The following is a 15539-nucleotide window of genomic DNA, read 5'->3' as shown; positions in this document are numbered from 1 at the left end:
TGGGTTTTTAATTATAAAGGTCTAATGCTTTGTGTCATGTTTATGGTTATTTGCCGAACATCTTTTGTACTTCTTGTGTTTATTTAGAATTAACAAAAAGTGTCTGCTATTTGTAATTTTTCCTTATGATTTTAGTTTAAAAGTTGCAAAAGCTAAATTGCAGTCCCCATACAATCTAAGGAGCTTGGAAAGAAAAGCGTCTGGACCTCTTTAAGTTGCTTCAATATATTTCACCTCTCATTCAAGAAGCTTCTTCAGTTGAAGGGTCAAATGGTGCAGAGTCCCAGATTTAAGCCCTATGGGAGTGTCCCCCCAAGAGGAATATGGACGCCCTGTTGATCCTCTACCTCAGGGGTCCCCAATCCCAGTCCGTGAGGGCAGGTGTCCCTGCAGGTTTTAGATCTCACCCTGGGTCAACACACCTGAATCACATGATTAGTTCATTACCAGGCCTCTGGAGAACTTCAAGACATGTTGATTGTAATTTATCCATTTAAATCAGCTGTGATGGATCAAGGACACATCTAAAACCTGCAGGGACACCAGCCCTGGTGGACTGGGATTGGGGACCCCTGCTCTACCTAATCACACAAGCCAAGGTGTGAAAATGGGTGTAAAGTCACAATCAGCCAAGGTTTCAGGTGAACCCATTGTGAGACCTTGCCCCACCCTATCATGTGATTTCCTGAGGTCAAAAGGTTGTGACTGGGCGTTATGGCATCTGGGAAGGGTCTTAAAACTGGATTATAGATGGCAGACAGTTGGTATCGTAAGCCACCGCCTCTGTTCAAAGATGGTTGTTCACAGTGGACATAAATGGCTTCGTTCACTCCTCTTTCAAACCATCTGTCTTCTCTGTCCAAAATGAAAACACTGGCGTCCAGGAAAATGCGACCGTTGTCCTTTAGATGCAGATGGACAGCTGAGTCTTGTCCCGTCGAGGTGGCTCTTCTATGATGTGCCATGCGTTTATGAAATGGCTGTTTGGTCTCTCCGATGTATAGGTCTGGGCATTCCTGCTGCACTGTACAGCATACACTACGATGTTAAGTTTGTGTTTTGGAGTTCTGTCTTTGGGATGAACCAGTTTTTGTCTCAGTGTGTGGCTGGGTCTGAAGTACACGGGGATGTCGTGTTTGGAGAAGACTCTCCTGAGTTTCTCTGATAAATCTGGTACATAGGGGATGACAATATTGTTGCGTTTGTCTTTCTGATCCTCCCTAGTTGGTGTCCAGACGCTTTTCTTTCCAAGCTCTTTGGACTATGATGACCTGGATGGCTGAGAACCTTCACAGACATATCCCCACACAGCTTCAAGAACTATTTTTTATTCAAATTCTAACTCTAACCTTGAACAACCTTGAACTGGTCAAAAGACATCAATTAAATTAAACATAAATATAAATTAAAGCCACATAGTTTTAAAGACTTGAACTTTCCAACTGAAACCAGAAGTCGAGTAGGTGAAAAATGATGCAAATTATTTGTCACTACAGGTGGAAAAAACCCCATGTAAAAAGTCAAGCTCAAAAGGAGGATTACTCAGTGTAATTCATCGAGCGTATCACTGATGAAACATCAGTTCATTATAAGTCTCCAAAAGTTGAATCTGTTCATCTGGAGGTAGCGTTTTGTGGGAGAAACATTTCGTCACTCATCTAAGGTTTGACTCTCATCATCCACTGGAGCATACACTGGATGTCATCAGGACGCTACAACACAGAGCGAACAGCATCCCCACTGACACAGCGGCCAGGGAGGCAGAAGAACAGCACATCAAGAAGGCCCTGAGTAAATGTGGCTATCCCAGCTGGACTTTTGTCAAAGCTGGAAAGACACCTAAAGAAAGCTCCAGTCGATCCAGGAGAGAAGGACAACCGCTGCCCAAGCGAAAACCTGTAGTGATCCCATATGTGTCAGGAGTATCGGAACAGTTGAGACGCATTTTTTCTAAACACCGGGTCTCTGTGGCTTTTAAACCCCAAAACACGCTGCGCCAAAAACTGGTCCACCCCAAGGATCGGGTCCCCCGACACAAACAGAGTAACATAGTGTACGCTGTTAAGTGCCAGGAGGATTGCTAGGATTTATACATCGGGGAAACCAAACAACCTCTAGCGAAGCAGATGGCACAACACAGAAGAGCTACCTCGTCAGGCCAGGACTCTGCAGTTTATTTACACCTACAGGCCAGTGGACACTCTTTCAATGATGAGGATGTACACATCCTGGACAGGGAAGAACGCTGGTTTGAGCGCGGAGTCAAGGAGGCCATTTACGTGAAAAGGGAAAGACCATCTCTGAATCGAGGAGGGGGCCTAAGGGTACATCTTTCGCCATCTTACAATGCTGTGATTGCAGCCATTCCCCAACTCTCTGTGAATGGTACTCACGGCCATTGATCAGTGGTCTTTGATCAGTGGGTTTTGGTCAGTGATTGTTGATCAGTGGTCATGAGAATTTGCATAATTATGATTAAGGAACTGACCTCCCAGCCCATTGTTCCTTCAGTGGGCTGGTTTCAGTCATTATGCAAATGTACTGTTTATAAGGTTTGGGGAAACCTGCAGTCAGCTGAGACTGAAGAAGTCACTTGAATGAGTGACGAAACGTTTCTCCCACAAAACGCTACGTCCAGATGAACAGATTCAACTTTTGGAGATTTACTTTCCTGGATGATTGAGAATGCATCAAGACATCAGTTCATTATAAGGTTACTTTTTAGCCAAGTTAGAGTATTCTCTGTTGATTGTCGTTGGCACTGCTGTCGTTAGATTACCAAAAACGAGGCGCCAAAGTCAGGCATTTCCCTGTATTTGAAATGGTCAGAAGAAAAGATGCATCTCAGCAGCTGACTCCAAACTGTAAGCCAGATGGACAGTTATGTATGTTGTGTTTTCCATTTTTTGCATTTAAAAAAATAAGACACGGCAAAGGAACTGAAAACGATGTAGCAAGGAATTAATTTTTGTTGCAGCATTGTGATTCATCTATCACTGGAAGAAACACAGTCAGCTGACTGCGTTGGACCATAAGTCACCAATCCCCTAAATCTCAAACTGGCATTTGCCTATAGGACTATTCCTGGTTTTAATTTGTGGATGACCTACTACTACAGTGTTGCTGTTGTGAAGTCACCATTGTGGCGCACCCTGAGAGTCCTTCGTGCTGCAGCTGTTAATAATGATTCATAGCACTTCCTCCTCCTCAGTGTGTGAGTAGGATTTCAGAGGGAAGAGACAAATCAGAGCTGCTTTTTATATCCCGACCTTTCAATCAGGATCTGACCTGTCTATAATAAGTGACACCGAACCCTGGATGTGTAATGTATGTGTGCTGCCTCAACAAATTGCTTCACAGGGGACCAGAGGAGAGCCTTTCTTTTTCTGGCACATGAAACCCGGGGAGAAAGAGCCTTTGAATGCTGCATTCAAACTTCAAGCTGTGCCCAGCTTCAAAATTAAAAAAAAAAGAAGAAGCTGCATTTAAACACTATTACACAAGTGCCTTTTCTATAAACAGCTGCGCAGAAGAACATAATGGCTCCGATCGTATGAAAACCTGCAGCCATTTGTCATATTATTATGTCTGCTGCAGCTTTAATCAGGAAACCGCTTGGTAAGGTGTCAGGAGTGGCTTCTGCTATTGCCTCAAGTCACACTTCTGTCTTATTACATCTCTGAAATTTTATTTGCTTACTGAGCCAACACAGGTTTCTCACTCTAATTGTCTCTTCTGGGAGCAAGGTCTTAATGTGTGATGGGAGGAAACATGAGTTTGTGACCCACATTCATCTGACCACAGATGAGACTGGGTGACTGAAAAGAAGTGGTCAGCTCAGTGACAGTAAACGTTCAAATCATTCACAAATTCAACAAAATATATCATCTGTTCAGGTAGACCTGTGAGAATACAGGGAAATATCTCAACAAGAGAAAATTGTAAGCATTGTGGGAGTAAAGAATTTTGAAGGTTAATAGAAGCAGCAGAAGCATAAATAATTCACCTTTAGTGCGGCCAAATGGAAAAATAACTCGTGATTATTCAAACTGTTTAGAAAAAAGCTTTCATTTATGAGGGCTGATTCTGCAAAAGAAATTGCAGAAGCACTATAAATTCAATTATCGACTAGAAATACTTGTACTTGATACTCGTTTTAAAGCATGTGCAGTACAATCCATTCAGAAAGTTTTCATGCAGGTTTTGTCAGTTTGTTGCATTTCACTTTTCTTATCACTCTTACAGACAATAACAAGCAAAAACAGGTTTTTCGGGCATTTATCAATTAATTAATAATTTTCATAAGTCCTCACGCCCTTCTCTTAATAGTAGGTTAAATCAGCATCAGAATACTTTAATTATCCCTAAGGAAATTATGTAAAGCGTTCATGCTCTGCCCTGATCACATGTTTAAGTAAAACAGAGGAACACACAATGTCAGCGGATTGTGTCTTTGCCAACAATGACAGCTACAATGGTAAGAAATAAACCTACAAGCTTGGCACGCCTTTCTTTTCTTACCGTCTGCTGTTCAAACCAGAATTGTCTGAACTCAACTTGTGAATGGCATAAATGAAATGATGGTGTATTAAGCTACGGTGACAACTGGGATAGGCTTCCCCTCAACTCTGAATTGGATCAGCAGTTAAGAAAGTGGATGGATGGATGGATGAATAGATGGGGTCCTTATACAGCATTTAACACAGTCATATGTTTCACAGTGAAGATTGTTCAATGAACCATTTGTGTGTGGTGTGTGACATTCGGTTGCCTCTGCTGGACACAATGCTGGTTTGGCAACAAAAAGCTTAGATAAACAGACCCTGCCTTTCTAACATGTCAAGAAGGAAAGTCCAGCTAATCTTTGTGAAGTATATAGACAGCCAGATCAGGGCAAATGGAACAGCGATCATTTTGGAACAATCTTGAACTGTGAAACAGTGAAACAGCAATCAAAACATTTACTGGTCAGTCGCTGGTTTCGTTTTCACATCGTTGAGAACTGTGGCTAAACGGGTTCAGTCTTTATTTTATCTCAGGACAGGATTTTGCTGGTCGTTCAGGTTCCTTTCAGCACACTCACACTGGGCTGCCATATTGAGCAATAGCTTTGGTCTGGCCATTCCACCATAAAGGCATCTGATATATGCCTTGCTACAGTCTTGGAAAACACCGTTAATAAAGACCCCAAACACTTGTGTTAGACTTGTGACAGTGAAGGATTGTGTATACAGTGATGGGTAAAAATACTGAATCCGTTTAAGATGACCTGAAACATAAGGAAGCACAGAAGAGGAAATGAGTGTACTGAACATTTATATTCACGTCTTGTTTCGTGGGAATCCAGCCACAGGAGGCAGTGTCAAGTGAGATACAATATGCAGTCCCCATCCTTGTGGGAGTGTGCAGTATGTTCTGTTCCAGATCCAAAGGAGATGGATAATGCATCTTCTTTTTTTTCCTCCTCCAGAAAAGCTTTCCGTGTGACAGTATCTTGTCTGACTTGCCACCCCTGGAGCATCAGTGAGGCATCTCTGGGCATCGAAAAAAAGCACACTGGGAGAGGGAGATTTCCTCTATGTGTTGCTCCTGAAGTACTGCAGCAGATCCTTGGACTGATTTCCTCTCATGATTTCCTAGACACAACAGGTGCCTGTTTACTTGTGATCAGGCCTTTAGACAATCTACCACAGGGTGGAAAAAACCAGCTGAATGAGCAATGAAACAATTTTATGTGACCTTGAACGGCGTTGACAGCATGATGTGTTGTTCAAAATCTGAAAAAACAACAACAAAAAAACAGTTATACTGATGGATTTTAATTTTCACTGAGAGGGCTGCTGCTTGTCAGCAGTATTCTCTTTTGGTTTGCACTTGAGGGTATCCTTAGCAGTCACTCCCAAGTACTGTTAAGAGCACTTTTAAGCCTGTGATGAATTTATTTCTATGCAAATTTTCTTTGTAATGATAATAACTATGTTAATAGGTCCCACAGCATATTGGGCAATTTAGTTTCTAACATCTACTTTGGCATCTTTGTCTGACAAAAGGGCTGAAAAGATTTCAGTTCCTCACTACAGGCCAGCACACTGAAATTAGCATATATGCTCTTGCCCAGTCTTGCCTAGGAGGCTCTGTTTGTGCAAAGACAAGGAAACCCTACCATGGCACACATGACAGAAGAATTTATGACCACGGAAAACATGCAAATTCTTACACATTCAAACGAATGTTCCCACTAGGTCTCCAGTACCTCACTAGCCTGGAGAGGGGAGGCATGTAAAGTCATCTGTGTGCTGCACTGTGAGGTCCAGCTCTTTTCCTAAAGTGGTGCAAGCCTGTTCAGCATCTTTGCTGTATACATGTAAAGACCAGCTTGTAGCTGAAGGAGGAAAAACTTGTGTAAAATTTAAACATTCATCCAGCAAGGCAACAGCTTGTAATGAACAGTGACTGAGTCGTTAGTGCTACTGTTTAGATTTTTATTGTTGCAGCACTGTGAACAATAAGCAGCACTGATCAATAATTTTATTTATTTTATTATTTCTTAATAAGGACGAATGCCATGACTGTGCAATGTGAAAGCGGTCACTTACACTGATGAACCCAGAGCGAATGATCAATTTTTTGGTTTTCCTTTGCTCTGCAGAGCATTTAGTGTCTTTTAGCTCATTGTTTTGCTTTTGTGGTGCTTAATTTTAGTCCTGGTTCAGCCTTACTACACGTGATTGCTGGAAAACGTCTGATAAAGCCGCTGTTTACCACCTGCCCAGCAAAAACAAATGGCAAATGGCACCATTATGTAATATACCATTTGTTCAGCGGTTTATATGGTTGACCAAATGCTAATTTTTTGTCATATCTGTTAGCAAACAACTGTTTTCTAAACCAAATCAAATCTAAAAGCTTATAATATGTCATATGTGCTTTCTTCATATTCTACTGTTCTCGAGTGGATAAAAAAAGCTTTGTTTTTCACTTGCTGTTTACATTCAAACAACATGAGTGAGTCATTTGCCACTGAAAAACAAAGATAAGGGTAGATAAGAACATAAAAACTGAGTTTTAGGCAATCTGAGTGATGAAATTTCAAACCGCTCAACTAGACTCAGCAGCGTGCTAACCCCAGGGCCCCAGAAATACAGCCCCTTAGTTTAAAGTGCATAGGATCAGCAGCTGAGGGCAATAAAACAGATGGATGAACTTTCTTCAAAATATTTGTGAGATAAACGAAAGAAAACAAGTCATAGTTCCAACATTACTGCCAACAGTTGATGGAGGATGAAATACACTCAAAAAAATGAAACGTTGACTTTAATTAAAATTATTTTGTCAACAGGTTCCACGAAATTTCATTGTGTTAAAGCAAAAATCTTTAGTTCATCTAATTTTAAAAAACTACTTAAGATTAACAAGAGATATTTAAGACTACCTAAATCAAGTTATGTTGTATGAACATAAATGATATATTTACAGGTTAGATAGTTTAGATTAGTTACTTCAACACATTTCTTATTTGTGGCAGTAAAATGTTAAATTTAAGTTAGATTAATTCAAATATTATATTTTCAGCCACCTTGTGCTTTACTAATTAGTTTTACATAAATTTATTTTGTCAACAGGTTCCACACAAATGAATTAAGTACATCCAACTTATTTTTTTAAATTTCTTTTATTGCCAACACATTCAGTGAGCATTTGTGTAAACCCAGTCCAAAATAAAACACAACAGGTCATTAGGGTTAGTAACTAACAGTATGTATACAGATGCAACATCAAGACTTCAAATTAAATGTCTGTATCTGCCAGAAATAGAAGAAAAAAAACATTGAAGACCACATAACATGTTGATAAGATGACACTTGAGTTATGCACATGTGATGCTAGTAAGGTCTGTGGAGTGTTTTTTTCTTTTAGTGTCTATAATGGATAGCAAAGTTGCTATTTGCAATGATTGCTTAGGGTCAGTCCAGTAACACAACGCCAATGAAGTGCTTTCCTTTAACAATGCAAAGTGAAGTGTCCACCTCAACAGCCACAATTAAAAAAATTAATGTTGTAACAATAATAATAATAATCATAATAATAATAATAATAATAAATAGTCCACTGATATTAGCAATCACAGAAAATTATATCACCATCCCAAAACTTTAATAAAACATGCCAGCATTATTGTCTAACAATAAAACAGCTTGTCAGCGTTCAGTTTTTTTTGCAACAGCACAGCAGTAACCATTTAACACTTGCCACTGTCAACGTTTATTTTGCCAGTGTTTGGGCAAAAAACTTGGGTTGTAAACATTTTAACATGGAAACAATTGTTCGTCTTTAAAAGTCCGCAAAATATACATTCATCCTGCATTCCTAACTTACCCTTATTCTTAGTATGTATTGCAATTACCTTTACAATGCACACAATGTAACACAAACAGAATATGAACATATTTCCACCTCATAACAATATGCCTTGAACGCTAATATACACACCACCCTTCAACATTTCTGGTGCAGTATCATCTCTCAATTAAATCCTTTAAATGTCAATACTTTTGATTGTCTCTTACTAACCCCGCCACCACAAGAGTAAAATCTCTCAAATTGTACTAGTTTACAAACTTTTCAAAATTTTCTAAATTTCTCTTAAATGTAATTTTCCCTTTATCTGTCAAATTACCGTTTTATTCCCATTCAGCCCACGAAAAAGTGCATATATCCCACCCATTAAGAGTGCACATGCAGAGGCCATGTCTTCCAGGTCATGCAGAACACCCTAGATGGTTATACCCACATCGGCTGGAGGAGTGCTGGCATCAGCTCTTTCGATGGTAAAGATAGCAAGGGTAATTTGTTCCAGCTCCCTCTGAACAGCTGTAGCTGTAGCTTAGACACAAAAACATAGAAAAATGGCGTCCAGTAAAAAAAAAAAAGAAAAAAAAAAGCCTAAGCTACCCTTTAATGAAGTAAACACAATATTAGGAACATCCACCCCAGTGCGCCACTATTTTAGACTACAGATTCAACAATAAATATAAATAGTTTGGGTATACAAGAAGATTCCCCAAAACATTTAAACAGGTTCCATGCAAATTATAACAACAACAACATTACAACATGCAACGACATTAGTTATTCAAAATTTGGTTTAATACAGATAAAAAACTAAACTAAAATTACCAACCAATTATTCTTTGAAGAGGATGCTTGGGTCTTCATTCAGGTAAAAAGGTAGTGCCCTGAGGACACACTCCCTCCCCTTTTCAATAGTTTCCTTCTGTAGAGAGTGGCAGAGATACAGGAAGAGAAAACAGAAATACTTTAGGATGACACGAACTCACATTATACGCAAAATGAATGACATATCCACTGCACAGATAGACATGTACACAAGACCAACTAATCATCACATGGACATGAATAGTTAACCTGTTGGGCAGGGTTTCCACCACATTATATATGTCCATAATGGAGGTAAAAACAAACTAATACATCATCTTTTTTGCATTCAAAAACTGATCTTTAACATAAAAACATTCACTTATGGTTTAACCCGAAATTGAGGGATCAGATTTTACTTATGTTTAGGTAATTTTCATTTTCCAAAGTTTTGAGTACCAAACTTTGTCTTGCTTAATATAAATGTAAGTACACTGTGCAGCTACCATACACTAGCTGTTTAAATTTTGAAAGTGATCTTATTAGCCATAATATTTTGCTACCAACAGAATAACGCACCTGTGTGGCTGGGGCCAAAATTTGTCTAATTTTCTTCACTGCAGTGCCTCCTTTTTTCTTGAAGACTTTTATGAGCTGGTCATTGGTGTATTGGTCAAGTTGTGCAAAAAGCCTTGGAACAAGTGCAGCAGTAGTAATCCTCACAAATTCTGCTTCCACCTGAAAACATGTCAACAAACACAACATACTGTACTGTAAATATACATACTATATGTACACATATACATACTTTATAACTAAAACTAATGTAGAAAGACCTCATTAAAGCTATAATTTTAACACAAACATTTACACAAAATGCTAATGGAGTCATTACAGCTTTTATTGTTATTTATCAAGTTCCAAAAAATATTGATCACAGCTGATCTGAAAAGAATGTCATACCTCAGGCCCTTGAACTGCAACCTTTACACTGGTTCAGATCTGGAGAAGAAATAACAGGGGCATGGGATGGGTCACTAAAGAAAAATTAACTTATAAAACAGTTTTGTTTTTAAAAGTATAACAGTTCACATACCACATACAAGCTCAGCAGTACCACATACACCACATCAGTATAGGAGGGAGCAGGTAAAGGCAGGATCTGAGATTTATAAAGTAAAACAAGAAATTCATTACTTAATTTCAAGAAGCAAATTATTGATTGTATTACAACTAAATAAAATACTACTCAGAAGAAAAGCAAGAGATTGACACTGCTGTGCTAACTTTCTATAGAAGCAATTATCACCAGGTCTGTCGACCTCCATTGTCTGTCCACTCATATGTCGTGAATAATTTTATTTAAAAAATTAAGTGTGTGATTTAACAAATTGTAATTTATAACTATGTTGATTTGTATAACTCCGCTAGGAAACATGCTGTATTTACAAACCATTTTTACATAATACAGATTACTGATAGAGCATAACAATGGTGTCACAGTGGCTTTCGCCCTCGACTTTTTGGATTTTAAATGTCACTTTATGCTATCCTTGCTATCCTATTCGATATTTATGACTCTCGGATTACAGTAAAGGAATCCCAAGAAAGCAAATGAAAAAATAACCCCTTGAAAAAATAACCCCATGAACCCCTGTAGCTAATCCCTTAATAAAACAAAAAACAATAAAAATGTTTCTTACACAGTCCACAAAATAATTATGTCCAGGACCCAGTAAAACTAATGTAGAACAAGCGCATATAACATGTCTTGTAAGACAAACGCAAAATATAGCCATGCTCGACATGTAGATACTACACAACATAGTCAAAGAAAAAAGTGGTCTTACCTCTCAAAGAAACAGCAGCTTGGCGCCAAAACAACGTTTTTAAGTTAAATTTGAAGTCTTGCGCATGAGCAGGCCCAAGCCGTGAAACCTTGTTGTTCTTCGCGGTTTCATTACAACTGTTTTTGCATTACTGCCACCTTGTGGATATACAAAGTATATCGATCCTAATTGACTTAAATGTTATGCCATCAAGTAACACATTAGTATTATGTACAGTGAATAATAGACACAATTACGTAGACTTCATTAGAAAAACATATGTTAACTTAACAAAAACATATTTTACTTAAAACATATATTTTAAGTAAAATGAAAATAAATAATTAATATACACTGAACAATCCACCTCATTCATTTTTTTGAGTGTAGCATCATGCCAATAAAATAAATAAATAAATAAAATAAAGGAGAAAAAAAGATGAGCAAGAAGAAGAAAATTATATTAGGTGACCTTGGTTAGAAGGAATCAAAGGTAGCAGTTTTCAGTCTTTGTTCAATCTGTCTAATGAAAATCGTGCTGAGTATAGACATAACTGGGTTAGCATGTCAGCTTTTTCTACAGCACGCATGGACAGACTGATGCTGCTGCTGCCTTCACAGGGCCAACCTGCTTCCCAATTTCCCCTCTGATCCCACGCAGAAACATGGGCAGATAAAACAGAAGCGAGGTATACGGCAAGCCAGAAACCCCCAGCATGACAGAGAAGGGAACACCGAGGCTCATTAACAGCAGCCGCCTGGACCAATCCCAGTGCTCAGTGTAGGGAGTAAGAGCCAACTCGCTCCATTACAGGGACGAGAGAGACTTCTAAAGGGCAAGACCATCTGGAGCAAGCCTCACTCATTTTTTCTTAACTGCATATGGGCGGGAGGCAGAGCCCAGATTCATCAGGCAAGCTGATAATCAGATGCCACCGACACTCATTCATGTGGCTCTGTGTCGGGTCAATTGTGGCCGCTGGTGAAATGTAGCAACTGAACTGAAGTTAGATTAAAAAGCGATGATTGTTATGCACTGTGGGTGTTTCAAAGACACTCAGCATGGCTAAAATATTTTCGTGAACTCAAAGCAGTCGGGTTTTTGAAAGCAACGGGGCTTTCTCAGACAGAAGTAGGACGTGTCTTTAAGTAACGATAAGTACAACCATGTCGTCTCCCTCAGTGTCCAGGAAGTGTCAGAGGAATGCCACTGGGACAGGTGAAAACTCAGACTCCAGTGTTAAGATGACATCCGTCCCCCTGAGGACAAATAGCTGCTATATGAAAAATTGATACAGGGCAGAAAATAGACTCCCAATCTGAGAGAGAGTAAGGGTGACCATGAGGCTACTACAGAAGGAGTCTAAATTATAGCAGCACAATTTACCCAAATTAATTATTCACTGGGCAGGAGGCTGCTATCAGTAACTAGGCACACAATTACAAAGACACAAGGTTGGGCTTGTTTAAGGGTACATCCAGAAGAAAACTAATGAGGGCTGACACACTGATTGATGGCAGAGTCCAGAAGCTATTTGTCTGCCCTCTGCGTGAAGCTCTTTGCTGAGAATGCGTCTGGAAAAGCCTCTTCCAGGATTAGGAGCACAAGGAGAACGGATGAGAGTAACAAGTAGTCATAATATTTTCCTGTGAAATTAAAGAATAAGATTCCAGTGATGGTGGCATACAGCAGTGCTTGGAGCAAATCCTCAGAGCCTTAGAAAAATAATGACCTCTTCAGAATTACATTGCAATATGTATATACATGAACCGTCGTGGAAAATGCTGTTGCAGTAACCCCATTGCTTCTCAACTCAAGGGAGCTGTTCAACATGCTCACAAGTGACAGCAAGCCTTAATAAGTAAGCCAGCAGCCAGGCTGCACGGAACACTGCTTCCGTGCTCTGGGCAGATACATAGATAATCAAAGCATGACAGTAGGTTTTACATTTCAAATAACCCACGGTGCATTACCAGCAGTTATTTACAGTGTAAGCACTACACATTAATTTTTAAACAGGCCCTTAAGGTCTGGTTGACAGACAAAGCTGGCAAGCAGGAGCAGCCGAATGCACTGTTGTTGTTTTTTCGATTCACAATATGAAACATAGTAATGGCACCAAGCAAAGTGCTGGAGAATGCATTATTAATGCGCTGATGATGTAATACGTAAAGGTCATAGCCATTGTCTCTGCACACAGTCATTCATCATTTACTGTGTCTCCATGTTCAGAGATGCACATTATTACTGTACAACCAAATTAAAATATAGATTTTTCTTTTGCAGATATATTCAGGGAGTCGGTTTTAAACACGCGTGTGATTATCCGGCTACAAATCTGGATAATATCATTTATTTCTTGGATACTGTCTTTTGAGCGAAAGCCCACAGGAGATGAAGCGACAGCTTGGCAGATGTCTTTTCTTACTGGGAGTAGTGGGAGTCCCAGACGCCACAAATGAGACTGCACAGCTGCCACGTCTCCATCCGCACCAGTGTTGCGTATGTCAGCTGGCATTCGTGTACAGGTGTGTCCCCCCGGCTCTGCTCGCTGGAAACGAGGCGGTGAGAGCGTGTTCTCTGTAATCCTCCTTTCTGGCTTTCGCTGCCGCAGTTTTGTGATCTCATTTTCCATGTGTGTCTCATTAATCCCCGTCACGGCCAAGTGGCCCGGCGCTCCTGATGTCATCACCTCGTAGGGTCCTCAAGCCACCGCACGCCAACCCAAGGCCTCGGAACAAAGCGGGCAGGCGAGGAGGGGGGGAGAGCGGCGCCTGTGCACCGGGCCACAAATCATCGATGAGGGTCGGACTGTCGCAGACTGTGAGAACTCACCTTGGCTTGGCTTCTTGCAGCCCTATAAATGAAGACTGTGTGCTCTCTGATGGATGACGTGCATCAAAATAGAAGACCACAGGGTTGTTTGGCCATGATAAGTGTCACTTAGAGCTGCCACACAGACACAGACACTCATTTTATATGGGAAGATATTTGTTCAAGTTAATGTCACATTCAGTAGATTTTTAGTTATCACTTGCAAGTACTGTATATGCGTAATGAGTTCAATCATACTTATTAAACTAGATGGAGCTGTGGCTTGAGTATGCTATGTGTTGTGTAATGAGGGCGCTAATGATGCTTTAAAATTGTTTACTGGAAAGCTCACCACTTAGCGCTTAGTTCAGTCTTTTATCACACGGCTTCACGACTAACTTCAATATCTTCAAATGACGGCATTTGTCATTGCACTGCGAAGATGGGAGTCAATCGACTGCTACCGAATATGCAAAGTGGAGCACAGAGGACCGTGGAGAAGATGAGACTGCTTTCTTCTTCCAAACAAAAATGAGTGCAGTCTATTGTTTTGTGATAGTATAATCTCAAAGTGTAAAGATTCAAATAAAAGTAGAGATAATTGTGTCATATGTATGTGTGGATGGTGGTGTTCTTCCTCTTCTTTTGACTGCTGTCACCCCCATCTCACCTTTTTCCTAGCATCCTCGTCTATCACCTAAACCCTCTGCATGTCCTTCTTCACTACATCCATGAATTTTCTTTCTGGTCTTCCTCTTTAGGTCCTGCCTGGCAGCTCCACTATCCCTCCCCTGCACATGTCCAAACCATCTCCATTCCAAGCCATCCTGGTCTCTCTTACTTTGTCTCCAAAACACTCAGCCTGAGCTGTCCCTCTGATGTAATCACTTCAAATCCTGCCCCTTCTGAAAATTTTGGCACCTCCAGCTCAGCCTCCTTTTTGCCACCATCTTCAAACCATACATCATAGCAGGTCTCACTATCACCTTGTAGACTTTTCTGTCGCAAATAACCCTCATAAACGCCCTAAACCACACTCACATACTTCTCTGCCACTCCTGACTTCCTCCTGCACTACCACAGCTCCTCTCTTGGCACCCCATCATATGCTTTCTACAGATCCACAAAAACACACTGCAACTTCTGACCTTCTCTATATTTCTCCAGTATAGAGAAGGTCATTGCATCTGTAGTGCTTTTCTCAACATGAAGCCATACTGCTGCTCACTGATCATCACCTCTGTTATCAACCTCGCCATATCAGCTTTCACCCTTTGTACTACTACAACTCTGCTCATTGCCCATCAGGTACCAGTATGTCCTTATTGGAAACTATTGCTAAACATTAGCAGAAGTAAGACCATACAGATTTTAAACAAACCCCCGGTTGGCTGTACTTACTCATAATAGTAACAATAATAGTATTATTAGTCATGCAAAACTGTCATGTTATAAATAGCCTAAGCATCAAACACCGCTACTCTAAGTAGCTCCATGTTGTTGTCAGATCTAGCTATAAGCAGGGGCCCAGCCCATTCAAATGGGCATCTTATCCATCAAATCAAAGTTCCAGAAAATAATTTTCATTTTCTTTCAGCCAGTGTAAAAAGTAGCAAAGGAAATCTGCTGTTGTGTGCAGCCTCCGAACTCTCCCACTGCACACCCTGTTAAAAAGTGATCAGAGCTACAAATATGCCGAGGTCAGAAGAAACCGACGGCTGGAACTCTTGAAGCATGCA

At 40.2% G+C, this 15539-nt stretch overlaps 1 long non-coding RNA gene across 2 annotated transcripts; it reads right to left on the bottom strand.

Annotated features, from left to right (window-relative positions):
- Positions 1-7656: 7656 nt before the first annotated feature.
- LOC102081945 (uncharacterized) lies at positions 7657-11274 on the bottom strand. 2 transcript variants are annotated; one of them, XR_002062059.2, is made up of 6 exons: positions 11007-11273; positions 10253-10318; positions 10120-10158; positions 9736-9894; positions 9182-9274; positions 7657-8883 (listed from the first exon to the last, which is right to left on the bottom strand). It is a non-coding gene; the product is annotated as an uncharacterized LOC102081945 (long non-coding RNA). The 2 variants fall into 2 exon arrangements; XR_002062060.2 differs by lacking the exon at positions 10120-10158 and having other exon boundaries at positions 11007-11274.
- Positions 11275-15539: the final 4265 nt, after the last annotated feature.

Source organism: Oreochromis niloticus, linkage group LG5, assembly GCF_001858045.2.
Source record: "Oreochromis niloticus isolate F11D_XX linkage group LG5, O_niloticus_UMD_NMBU, whole genome shotgun sequence".
Taxonomy (NCBI): Eukaryota; Metazoa; Chordata; class Actinopteri; order Cichliformes; family Cichlidae; genus Oreochromis; species Oreochromis niloticus.
This window is presented reverse-complemented; position numbering and strand designations above follow the sequence as displayed.